This window comes from Apis mellifera, linkage group LG1 (assembly GCF_003254395.2).
Source record: "Apis mellifera strain DH4 linkage group LG1, Amel_HAv3.1, whole genome shotgun sequence".
NCBI classification, from domain to species: domain Eukaryota; kingdom Metazoa; phylum Arthropoda; class Insecta; order Hymenoptera; family Apidae; genus Apis; species Apis mellifera.
Window position 1 is genome coordinate 12,795,933 of NC_037638.1, and position 13,386 is coordinate 12,809,318.

A 13,386-nucleotide genomic window follows, 5' to 3' on the forward strand; every position below is an offset into this window, starting at 1 on the left:
CGAAAACAAATCGACGAACCTTTTAAAGTTTTCACAATCTTTATTTTTTTCCTTTAATCCATAAATGGATGAATACCTTGAAAAAAGAAAAATTATACAAATATACAAGATGATTAATTTTATAAATGAAAACGCAAAAACGAGTCGACGAATCTTTTAAAGTTTTCACAATCTTTATTTTTTTTTCCTTTAATCCATAAGAAATGGATGAATTGTATTTTTCTCATTTCGAATAAAATTTTAGTTTAGACTAAAAGAATACCTTGAAAAAAGAAAAATTATACAAATATACAAGATGATTAATTTTATAATTTTATAATTAATTTTATAAACGAAAACTCAAAAACAAGTCGACAAACCCTGATTATTTATGCTTATCCTTTTAAAATTTTCACAATCTTTATTTTTTCCTTTAATCCATAAGTGGATGAATACCTTAAAAAAAGAAAAATTACAAATAAAATACAAAACAAATACAATAAAAATACAATAAAATACAATTACAATAAGAATACAAATATGATGAATTATACAAGATGATTAATTTTATAAACAAAAACGCAAAAACAAATCAACGAACCTTTTAAAGTTTTCACAATCATTATTTTGCTCCTTTAATCCATAAGTGGATGAATACCTTAAAAAAAGAAAAATTACAAATAAAATACAAAACAAATACAATAAAAATACAATAAAATACAATAAAATACAATTACAATAAGAATACAAATATGATAAATTATACAAGATGATTAATTTTATAAGCAAAAACGCAAAAACAAATCAACGAACCTTTTAAAGTTTTCACAATCATTATTTTGTTCCTTTAATCCATAAGTGGATGAATACCTTAAAAAAAGAAAAATTATACAAATATGATGAATTATACAAGATGATTAATTTTATAAACGAAAACTCAAAAACAAGTCAACAAATCCAGATTACTCATGCTTATCCTTTTAAAATTTCCACAATCTTTATTTTTTCCTTTAATCTATAAATGGATGAATACCTTAAAAAAAGAAAAATTATATAAATATACAAGATGATTAATTTTATAAACGAAAACGCAAAAACGAGTCGACGAATCTTTTAAAGTTTTCACAATCTTTATTTTTTTTTCCTTTAATCCATAAGAAATGGATGAATTGTATTTTTCTCATTTCGAATAAAATTTTAGTTTAGACTAAAAGAATACCTTGAAAAAAGAAAAATTATACAAATATACAAGATGATTAATTTTATAATTTTATAATTAATTTTATAAACGAAAACTCAAAAACAAGTCGACAAACCCTGATTATTTATGCTTATCCTTTTAAAATTTTCACAATCTTTATTTTTTCCTTTAATCCATAAGTGGATGAATACCTTAAAAAAAGAAAAATTACAAATAAAATACAAAACAAATACAATAAAAATACAATAAAATACAATTACAATAAGAATACAAATATGATGAATTATACAAGATGATTAATTTTATAAGCAAAAACGCAAAAACAAATCAACGAACCTTTTAAAATTTTCACAATCTTTATTTTTTCCTTTAATCCATAAGTGGATGAATACCTTAAAAAAAGAAAAATTACAAATAAAATACAAAACAAATACAATAAAAATACAATAAAATACAATAAAATACAATTACAATAAGAATACAAATATGATGAATTATACAAGATGATTAATTTTATAAGCAAAAACGCAAAAACAAATCAACGAACCTTTTAAAGTTTTCACAATCATTATTTTGTTCCTTTAATCCATAAGTGGATGAATACCTTAAAAAAAGAAAAATTATACAAATATGATGAATTATACAAGATGATTAATTTTATAAACGAAAACTCAAAAACAAGTCAACAAACCCAGATTACTCATGCTTATCCTTTTAAAATTTCTACAATCTTTATTTTTTCCTTTAATCTATAAATGGATGAATACCTTAAAAAAAGAAAAATTATATAAATATACAAGATGATTAATTTTATAAACGAAAACTTAAAAACAAGTCGACGAACCTTTTAAAGTTTTCACAATCTTTATTTTTTCCTTTAATCCATAAGTGGATGAATTGTATTTTTCTCATTTCGAATAAAATTTTAGTTTAGACTAAAGTAATACCTTAAAAAAAAAACCTTGACGCTTATCCTTTTAGTTTCCACAATCTTTATTTTTTCTTTTAATCCATAAGTGGATGAATACCTTGAAAAAAGAAAAATTATACAAATATACAAGATGATTAATTTTATAAACGAAAATGCAAAAACAAGTCGACGAACCTTGACGCTTATCCTTTTAGTTTCCACAATATTTATTTTTTCCTTTAATTCATAAATGGATGAATATCTTAAAAAAAGAAAAATTATATAAATATATAAGATGATTAATTTTAATAAACGAAAACGAAAAATTGAATTATTCTATTCTTTTTCCACGGGTTCGACGATTTGCCAGTGTCGCATTAAATCTCGGAGGGATCTCGTCGGCGGGGGTGAGCGTGAGATCCTTCCGGGGTCCGTTGGCGCTCGCACCACCCACGTGGCGCGGAGCTGTCGAGCCACCGATCCTTTTCATCCTAAACGAGCGATTCAAACGCTGGACGTAAGGTAAATCCCCGGGCATAGTCACGGAGAAGTCGTATATATTTCGCCTGTACCACATGCTCGAGCAGTCCGAGGCCTCCTTGCCCCCTCTTGTGCACCGTGTGTGGTCCTTTTATATAATTTGTTCCCGGCCTCCTTCTTCCTCCTCTTTCTTCTTCTTTGTATTCTTCCTCCTCCTCCTCCTCTTCTTCTTTTTCTTCTTCGCCTTCGTTGAGCCTCGTCTCCTTGGTCTTTGGTCAGTGGACTGCGTCCGTTCTTCTTCGCGGATTATCACGTTACGCCAGTTCTAGGAATACTTTTCAAGCGTTGAAAAGTTTTTCTGCGAAATTGATATCGATATCATTTCCTTGGTGGAATTTTAAAATTGAATTTTAGAGTTGGTATGTAAAAGAAAATTTTGTTGTATCATTGTTTCCATGAATGAAGTAATAACGTTTGTATATAAAATGGAAAAATTGTGATATTTGTATTAAAAAATCGAGTCAAAAATATCGAAAATTATATTATCCAATATTTTCATTTTTATAAATATTATTAATTAAAATCGAACGTTGGCTCGAGTACAAAATAAAGAAATAAATATAATTGGAGAAAGTGAGATGGAGTCAATATCTAATTTAATGCTTAGAAATGAAAACTAAGATAAAGTGATACGAAATATGAAATAGATTGAATTTTTCTTTTATCAAGTATTTCAAGTACTTTACAATTTCTGAGAAGTGTAAAAAAATAATAAAATTGAATCGAATTGAGGTAATATGATAAATTTGATAAGAAATTTATGTTTAATAAAAAAATACTTATAACCAAATAATTAAAAATTTTAATAAAAAGCTTGGTCTCAAACAAAACTATTTTGAAAAAAAAAGTACACGATTTGCATAAAAAAAAAAAGTTATTTATGCTAATAGTATATCTTTAGAAACTTCAAGTACATAAAGATCGTGAAAGCAATCGAATCAATCGAATCAAATCAACTCGAGTTATCCAACGTTCCCCAACAATCATCTGCAAATTACCTCGAGTTTCTCGAGTTTGCACAATTCTCCCAACTGTTTCCGACTTTAAATTTAAATTGTTCCTAAATTGCGGACATTGAAGGGAGGATTACGCCTTTAATACACGCTGCGAAATTTATGTCGGTCGGCTGATAAATCATCCACAAGCGCACAATGAGATCGTCGATCGATCCTTAAACATTGCGATCGACAAGCGAAGAGTACGCAACCCGAGTCTGAAGTGCACTTTGCCGTCCCATTATTTCCCTCGTTATCTCGTTTCATACGACGAAACGGTTCGAAGACGATCGATGTCGCAATGTTTCTCCTTCAAACCCCTCGAACGAAGAAAATTATTTATCTTTGACGATAAATAAAATGTTTTGTATACTTCGTCGCAATTTCCAAATCGTGTAATAATAATCTTGTGAAATACAAGAATGAATGCTCTCCTCGAATCTATAAAAAGTTGTTACAAAGAACGATCAATTTTAATTCTTTGATACGATTTATGTTTGAAATTAAGTTAGAGAGACAATGGATGGATTGAGTAAGTTGTTCTTTTACGATTTCTTTTTTTTGTTGTATTGTACATTTCTGTAAATGAATCGGTAATAATAGTTTATTGCGTGAAAAAGAATTAAAAGGAAATTTTGTTGCTTATAATATAAAATAAATACATATAACTTTCTTAATTATATTATATGATACAAACGAAACTCTTTATCCATCGTCGAGATGATTCGAGATTATTGAACGCGTCTCTTTCTATTGCGTATAAAAGAAACAAATAGAAAAAGAATCTTCTCGTTTCTTATCTCAAATTTAATAACAAAATAGAAACAGATGTGATAGAATTCAATCAATAATGATAATACGTATCGACAATTTACAATCTCTATATATTATATCACCAAATCGGAAATAATTGTTAATCAAACATAGGAATCTAACCTCTCTCGTTCACGTCGAATCAACGAAAACGTCTATGCAGCCCCATTACATCCTTTTTCGTCTGGCTCGCCACCTCCGGCCAGCTTGTAAAAACCATAGCCGTGAAACAGACTCACGACCAGTTTGTAATAGCCTGTAATTGTAGGTGTTCCCCTGTGGGAACTCGCGTGTGCAACGCGAGATACTTTTAACCGCCATTAAGCGCTTAAACGTTCAAGCTTACCGAGAGAGCAGTTCGGATTAACGAAATGGCAGATGGCGCTTCGATCGCCGGCTACCAGCGCACAACAGTCGTTTCTTCTTCGTGGAGAATAACGACGCGACGTCATCGTTGATAATCGATACTCTTCGAGATAGAGTGCCATAAATCAAGCCCGTGTAAAAGTCTTCGAAACGGTCCCACGGAGATTTTTCTTTCGGTCATAAGAGGCCTAGAAAGGGTCGTAAATCTCCCCGTTATTCTGGAAGCTTTAAAAGTTGGGAGAGGTTGTCGCGAAGCTATCGACCGTGTTTCGAATTTTTCTTCCAAGATATCGTTTCGAACCTTTTGTTTCTCGATCGGTACGGTATTTCTTTTTCTTTTTTTTCAAAGATTTGTGGAATTTTTTGGTGGAATATGCGTAAAAAGTTAGTTAACTGAATTTCAGTTTGTGAAATTCTGAATAATTTTCATACGAAAATTTAAGGTTTGTTGATTTTTTTTATATTCAGAAATAGTATATTATAATCCATAGCATATCTCCTTTCCCAATTCGTATAAAACGTACAAACGCTTATTCATTCGCTTGTGCAACGGACGAATTGCTTTCTATTCCGCGAGTATTCATTTCGAATCATAAAATGATGACAAAGAAACGCGCCGATCCCGTGTGGCTGAACTACGGACGCGTGCAGGCGATGATCCTGTGACCGGTGGTTATCCGCGCATTTATCCAAGCCATTTTACTATTCCGATTCGAATAAACAGCGTTCGGCGGCACTATTTCGCGTCGTACCATTCAATTTTCCAACGAGGGAAAGAAGGGCGAGAGATTGAGCAGTTCCCACGCGACGCTGCCTCTCACTGCCTCCTCTCCAAGTGAAAGATTTCGCGTTATCAATGACGCGAGAATTGATGCTGAAGGGTAGTTTCTGATGTTGGAAACCGCCATTTATTATAATTGCATATTTATATTCGGTTCATCATACGGATTGGATAAATGAAAGGATATTGACACATGTTTGTGGGATAGAGAGTCAATTATATCGATCGGAAAAGTTGGTTAAGTTATAGGTTATGTTATTTATCTATTAAATTATTAGCAATTTATGATTGAAGATTCATGTTGAATGAAAGAGAGAAGAAAAGAGAGACTCCCTCGTTCTGTCTCTGTTGCATTGTTTATAATTTAATAAGCATTGACGATATTTTTGTATAACTTTCGTGTTTGTTTTAACCTCTTTAAATCGATTTTCTAATTGGAAGTGAAGGTTCTATACGAGTATAATAACACTTTATTTTTGAACAGAAAAGTAGTATTGACATTAAATTTCTCCTTATATAAGGAAGAACAAAAGGTAATCAGATTATTATTTTTGCTTTTAATAAACATCTTTTATGTGACATTTTAATAGATGTCGCCATTATTATCTTCTATTCGTAAATATATTGGATATTTATCTTTGAATAATATTTGTGTATATTGTTATTGGAAAACTATATACATGTTTACGTAAAAATAATTTAATATATTCACGATGCGAATGATTTGTGATTATATATTTTGAAATAAATATAATGTTACAATAAGCAGAGAATTATCTATTATATTTTATAATAATTTTAAATATTCAAAAATTAAATGGATATTGTTAATGTATTTTGATTTCAAAGATTCGTGATTGGTTAAAATTTTCAATTCTTAATAACATAAACTTAAATACTCTTATTTATAATAAATCTAATTTATAATTACACCACTTTTTTAAACATTGATTCTTACAAATCTATCTACAAGTTCTAAAACTTTTGAAAATTTCCAAGTTTTATACTTAAGAATTAATGAAAAAAAAATTTTTCTTTTCCCCAGATTTCAAAGCAATATCTCGTTGGCCAATTTATTTATTGCTGAAAAAATATTTATGTCTTTCGAGTTAAACTCGTTTCCAATCGTCGCCGGCCATTGCGCATAGCCGAAGAGACGCGTGCAAATGAACCAATTACCGTGTCTATCGCCAACACACTTATATAAATTTAAAACGGTAATTACTGCGGTTGCCGCAGCGTTATCAATGGGAAGTGATCTTGCCGCGGCGAGAAAACGATGGAGGTTCAAAGGAAGGCAGATAAACGTGTCAAAATGAAAGCTTCGACACCGGAAATTGAATGGAGTCCGTGTCCTGATATTGTCGAAGATCCTGATGTGACTTGGCTATTATATAGGAAAACCAGACAGCATACAAGATTTGTATTAATACGTGTTTCAGATTGCATTAATTTGTTTTATGCATTTATGTGTATATATGCAATTATTGGTTGTTATATATTTTGTGAACACCAACAGGTTCTATAAATAAATATAAAAGATAAGGATAAAAGTGTTATTGTATGGGATAAAAATAAATGCTTGGTCAAGGAAAATATGCTAAAAAGGAAAAAAGGTGGAAAACACGATAATATTTTTCTCAGAATCAGCACAGGTGAAGACAAGATGTTGATTAAGATTGGACAAAGAGTTAATTTTAATTGTTTGTTTGTTAATTCTTCTTATAAAATGAATCAATTGCAACGAAATTAAATTTACAATAAATTCAAGTAATAATATCAAGCATGATATCTATGAATGATATTTTGAATTGGAAAAAGATATTTTTGACAAAGATATCCTAACAAAGCATTTTTACCTGTAGAATATGGAAGAATTCTGAGTGACTTGGTATATTAAATAAAAATATTAGAATAGTATACATAAAATAACAAGTGTTTTAAGATATATTTTATTGATAATTGTACATTGAAGGAATATAAAAGTTATTAAAATTGTAAGGTATTTATATAATTATCATAGTAATGGACAGATTTCAAAAATTTCAAAATATTATACATATTATATTATCTTTGAAGAAATTGGGATAGATAAAATATTAGAAGAATCTTGAAATCTAAAAAACTAATAAATTACAGATTCTGATGCAAAATTTCAATAACTCATTGGATGGAAGAAGATATATATATATATAATAATATAATAAATATATATATATATATATATTATGTAAAAGTTCTTTTCTAAACCTGAATTAATCTAAATCTACCTGATATTTGATATGTCCAATTCTTTTGATTAAATTTTTCGACCATAAATGAAACAAAAACTATTGAAATTCAAACTCAAATTATAAAAAAATCCTCACGAAATCCTCAAAGATAATTTCATCCAAGAAAACTGTCTAGATAAACAAAAATTTATGCAATATGTCGTGTTTCTTTGAAAGTTTCTTATCAATATCTGAAAAAGTAATAAGCTAAAATTTTACACTTGCTGAAATTTCTTTTACAATGAAAAGATTAAAAAAAAATTTTTTTTTAAAATTTTATAATTAAAATTATTAATAAAATTATTTGTTCTAACTATTTTCATAATACACAATCTAATTTCTCGATACATCGTGGCACATATAATTTATTTATAATTTAGAATAAAATAATTTCTCGAGCGTCTGATATATCGTGGCACATATATAATTTATTTATAATTTGGAATAAAATAAAAGGAAATTACGCGTTAGAAATTGACAAGAATATATATATATATATTTTTTTTTTCTTTTATTGTGCGCGTATTTTAAGTGTGCACGTGCGCACCGCGGTTGAATTATCATGTGGTCGCTTCAGAGCTGCACGGTTTTCTAAACACGACAATGAAAGCGATTTTCGCGCCAGAAACTATCGCCAGGAGGAAGCTTGGCTGGTTGCGGAGGTCGGCATCGCGCGATTAACCTTTTCCTATTAAAGTGTAAATATTGTTAGCAATAAATTCGATGCGGGAGAAATCAAGCTTTGGAAATCGCGTATAAATGGATGAATATTTCTCATTGAGCATTGCTTTGTTCCATCCAAACGCGGCTATATTATTCATAGAGTGCATTCAATTCCCGGAAAATTTTCTTTTTTTCACGTGTGAAAATTAATTTGAACAATGAGCTTATTATAGTTTTCTTTTTGTATATAATGATACTCTTAAGTAAATAATTTCAAGCTCAATTAGAAAATTCCCTAAAGAAGAAAAGAAAGAAAGAATCAAAAGCACTGGATTATATATTAAATTATATAATTAAATTATATGTCAAAAATTAAAAATCCAAAATTCATGATATTCTTAAATAAATAATTTCAAGTTCAATTAGAAGAAGAAAAGAAAGAAAGAATCAAAAGTACTTATATATTAAATTATATGATTAAATTATAAAAATTATAAAAAATTGAAACTAAAAATGATATTCTTGATATTCTTAATTCTGATGATATTCTAATGATATTCTTAAGTAAATAATTCCAAGTTCAATTAAAAAATTCAATATTCTCTAGAGAAGAAAAGAAAGAAAGAATCAAAAGCACTGGATTATATATTAAATTATATAATAATCCATGATATTCTTAAATAATTCCAAGTTCAATATTCCCTAGAAAAGAAAAGAATCAAAAGCACATTATATATTAAATTATATGATTAAATTATATATCAAAAATTAAAAATTAAAAATCCATGATATTCTTAAATAATTCCAAGTTCAATTAAAAAATTCCCTAGAGAAGAAAAGAATCAAAAGCACTGGATTATATATTAAATTATATGATTCGTTAACGATATAATACTGGTATCATTAATCATTAAAAAAAATAAATATAACAATTTTCATAATTTCAACGCGATCCAATCCTCTTTGTTATAACCTAAAATTCGTTCGAAAGGAAAATTCTCGTCAAGGACGATGATTACAATCGAACGAAAAAATTTTCGTGAATGAAAGAAAAGAAAGAAAGAAAGAAAGAAAAAAAAAAATCTTGAAACACGTTGGCCAAGTTAGGTCGGCGTATATGCAAACCGGTCGTATTTCATGCGGCGATGTTGGCGCTTATGAGCGCCCCCTGTGGCTTTTATGCCGCGCGGCGTTTGAACAATGAAAACGGCTCCACTGAAATATTGTAATGGTGGTACGTGATGCATCGACGGGATCCCCTCTGTTCTCACGCGTAGAAGAATCCTCGTGGCTCGCGTGTCTTACCGGAAGTATCGGGCCGTGGTGATATCGCGATCGATGATCCAGCGTTGCGGAGATGTTTAGAAAGCGGTGACATTAATTCGATAATAGATACGCAGTGTAAATTCTCCCATATATGCATATATACATATATATAGATAGCATCGAGTAGAAGTTTCCAACTTAATTGATATTACGATTTCACAAAGATCTTTAAACCGAGAGAACGATCTTTTTTAACATATTAAAAATTTAAATTAATACCGAGATTAATAAATTTTTTAGAAGATATTTAAAATAAGATAAAATAAAATTTTTCCAAAAAATATTTTATTTCCAAGGGATAATAATTGGACTAAAATTTGAATGTACATCAAAAATACAGTAATGATTAAGTTAAATATAATATATATTTGGAACGATCTTTTTTAACATATTAAAAACTGCACCGAGATTAATAAATTTTTTAGAAGATATTTAAAATAAAATAAAGTAAAATTTTTCCAAAAAATATTTTATTCTCAAGGGATAATAATTGGATTAAAATTTCAATGTACATCAAAAATGCAGTAATGATTAAGTCAAATATAATATATATTTGGAACGATCTTTTTTAACATATTAAAAATTGCAACCGAGATTAATAAATTTTTTAGAAGATGTTTAAAAATAAAATAAAGTAAAATTTTTCCAAAAAATATTTTATTCCCAAGGGATAATAATTAGATTAAAATTTAAATGTAATCAAAAATACAATACAATGATTAAATATTTATAGGATTTATTCACTTTCTAATTTCTTTTTTATCAGGTTTAATTAAAGGAGGCAATGGGACCCATAATTTCACATTTAATTTCTTCTCAATTCTTATTTCAGTGGAAAACAATTTTGCTCTGTGAAAAGTTGCGTAACGCGATTCGTTTCTTCTCTTGATCGCCGCGGCAGCGATATTTCTTTCGTCGCACCAGAGTCATCCTGATTATGCAAAAAACAATTATCTCGAGGCGCGTATAAGGAGCGCAATTATTAAGCCGGTTAAACGGCAAATTGCAAAAGCACGCCGGGCAATTGCAACAGTCATCCTTCTCGCCCTCCGCCTTTTTGTCTCGACCGGTTCTTTTTTTTCTCTCTCTCTCTCTCTCTTCGACGAAGAAAGAAACATTCGTAATAACCGATAATTTCGATCTAATATGTAGAAATCTGTATGTATCTTAATAGTTCATCGAGAAATTCTTTTATTGTTTATTTTATAAATAAAATAATTATATTAATTATTTAATAAGGTATTAAAGTTTTATTATTTAATAAGATGTTATTACATTAATAAGGCATTTATATCGTGTTAATGGAAGAAAAATTTTTTAATTTGTAATTTATTAATATAATTAATTTTATAATTAATTATAATTTTAATAATTAATTTTTAAATTTTTTTTCTGAAATGTAAATAACTAATAATTGTGTGAGAGAGAAAAAAACACTGAAAATTTTTATAAAAAGGAGAAAATTAATGTAGAATATATTGTAATAAAATCTGTTTATGAAGATGTAATCATACTTGAATTTGATCAGAAAGTTATTTATATTTTTTTTTATTAGGAAAAGTGTACAAACGTGTTTGGTTACTTGCTATCCATTATATAATTCAATCTACGTAATTTTTGAATTTTATATTTTTGTGAGAGATGGGAAAGAAAGTAGATAAAAATATTATGTCTTTAAATATATATAATTTTTTATAAATATAAAAATAAATAAATATTTAAATAAATATATGTCTTAAATATTTGTAAATTTTCAATTTTATTATATCGAAATTTTTCAAATAATTCTTTTGCCTTCAACAAAAATATATCCAAGAAAGAAAAATAATTAAACAAATCATCCTCGATGTTCGATGTTTTCTGACGAATAACGAAACCTTTCGTCGTGTCGATAAACGCGTTGAGAGATCACGTGTTGTATGTTTTTACTCGGCAACGAATGACACGCGTAATAACAAATTGCACGCGATCGCTGCATCGTTTCAATCGCACCGAGTAAACCGTGGATCGATTATAAATTTCGATCTCTGCCCGACACCCGATTATTCTCTTCATCGTAATTTGTCAAGGAAGCAATTGAATCGAAATTGTTAATCTCTTCATTGACTTCTGAGACAGCTTTCTAATCGTGCATCAATTTTATTCCTGCATCATTATCATCTTGTATCGAAGATAAAATCGTTATTAATAACAAGATGCGAAATGAATCGGAGATTTCATCAAAATTAATCGGAATTCGTGTGAAAAATTGATTAAAATTTTATTTTTTTTCTTATTTTTGCAAGTTGTTTCTCATTAGCAAATATTTTAAATGGAAAAAAAAATGTGATTGTTAAAGCGTTATAATATATTTTATATGCCATGTCAAAATCACTCGTTCGAACATAAATTGAAATTTATGGAAACTAAAATATTTTTCACGAAACCATAAATTGATTATTTCAATTTTGCGTTAATTGATAAGATAAAACTCTTCAAATTTCGATTTCTAAAAGATTCAGAAACAATAAGAGATAAAGATTTTTTTGAACAAGAGTTGAATAATTTAAAAGATTAGAGTAAAAGTAAAACGAATCACAAACACGATCTAATTCTCATCGATAAATAAAAAAAAAAAAAATTTCGAACTTATCTTCCGTCAACAACGAAGAAAACGTTCGAGAGATCGTCTCGAAAATCATTTTCCTTTCCAAAGCTGGAAGGAAGGAAAGAAGGAAGGAAAAGGTAGCACGCAACAGTGCAGCGCCTGTAATGATCCGTTGGGATGCGTGCGTGCATCCGGAGAGAAAGATGGAAGATAGAGGCCAGATCCCAGAGAGAGGATGATGGTGGATAGTTCCACGCCATTATGTCGCTCAGGAACGGCTTCCACTCGAGGCTGCTCTCCTCTAGCCATACGTTCCGTGAGCGCTATAAAGATCGAGTAATAGGCTGTTTAGTGTTTGTCTTGTAAAGACAAACGAGGACTGATGGGATTCTGGTGCTTCCTTGGGACGTCGAGGCAACGCTTCCCTCTAGAACTTTCATGGTTTCAAGTTGATTTATTATTATTATTTATTAACGACGAGCGAGGAGGTATTTTGGCAAATTTCATATTTCTTACATTCTTTACATCGCTCAGTGTTTAAAAGTTTTTCCATCGTGGTATTCGAATTTTGTAATCAAACGATTGCAAAAATATATATGGAAAAAATAATTAAATAAGATTAAATGTTAATATCGAATAAATGAAAAACGGTAATTAATAATATCTTGTAATAAATGAATGAAACAATAATAATTAAACGAGTTATATAAAACTGGTACGATCTCGGTTGATAAATAAAATCTCCGTCGATAACTTTCTACGTTTCTAAGCTGATTGTGAAGTAATCGTAATCGCCTTATGATTTTGCAGATTTCTCCTCGTTCTAACAAGTTCGTTCCGCCTCGATTGACTCGGATACTCTCTGATTGTCACGGTGATGTCCGCAGCTTGCTCGAAACGTCGTTATTAATTATTATTAAAGAAGGTGAAAGAGAGCGGTAGAATTATCGTA

General features: G+C 29.1%; 1 protein-coding gene and 1 long non-coding RNA gene across 7 annotated transcripts in view; one reads left to right on the forward strand and one right to left on the reverse strand.

Annotated features, from left to right (window-relative positions):
• Positions 1–13,386, forward strand: part of LOC410718 (puratrophin-1) — a 401,681-nt gene that overhangs the window by 170,516 nt on the left and 217,779 nt on the right. The window lies entirely within an intron of this gene.
• LOC113219258 lies at positions 421–4,773 on the reverse strand. Of its 2 annotated transcripts, none has more exons than XR_003306134.1 (8): positions 3,629–4,120; positions 2,286–2,928; positions 2,025–2,208; positions 1,872–1,947; positions 1,728–1,784; positions 793–849; positions 581–637; positions 421–435 (listed from the first exon to the last, which is right to left on the reverse strand). It is a non-coding gene; the product is annotated as an uncharacterized LOC113219258 (long non-coding RNA). The 2 variants fall into 2 exon arrangements; XR_003306133.1 differs by lacking the exons at positions 421–435; positions 793–849 and adding exons at positions 1,517–1,572; positions 4,562–4,773 and having other exon boundaries at positions 611–637; positions 3,629–4,066.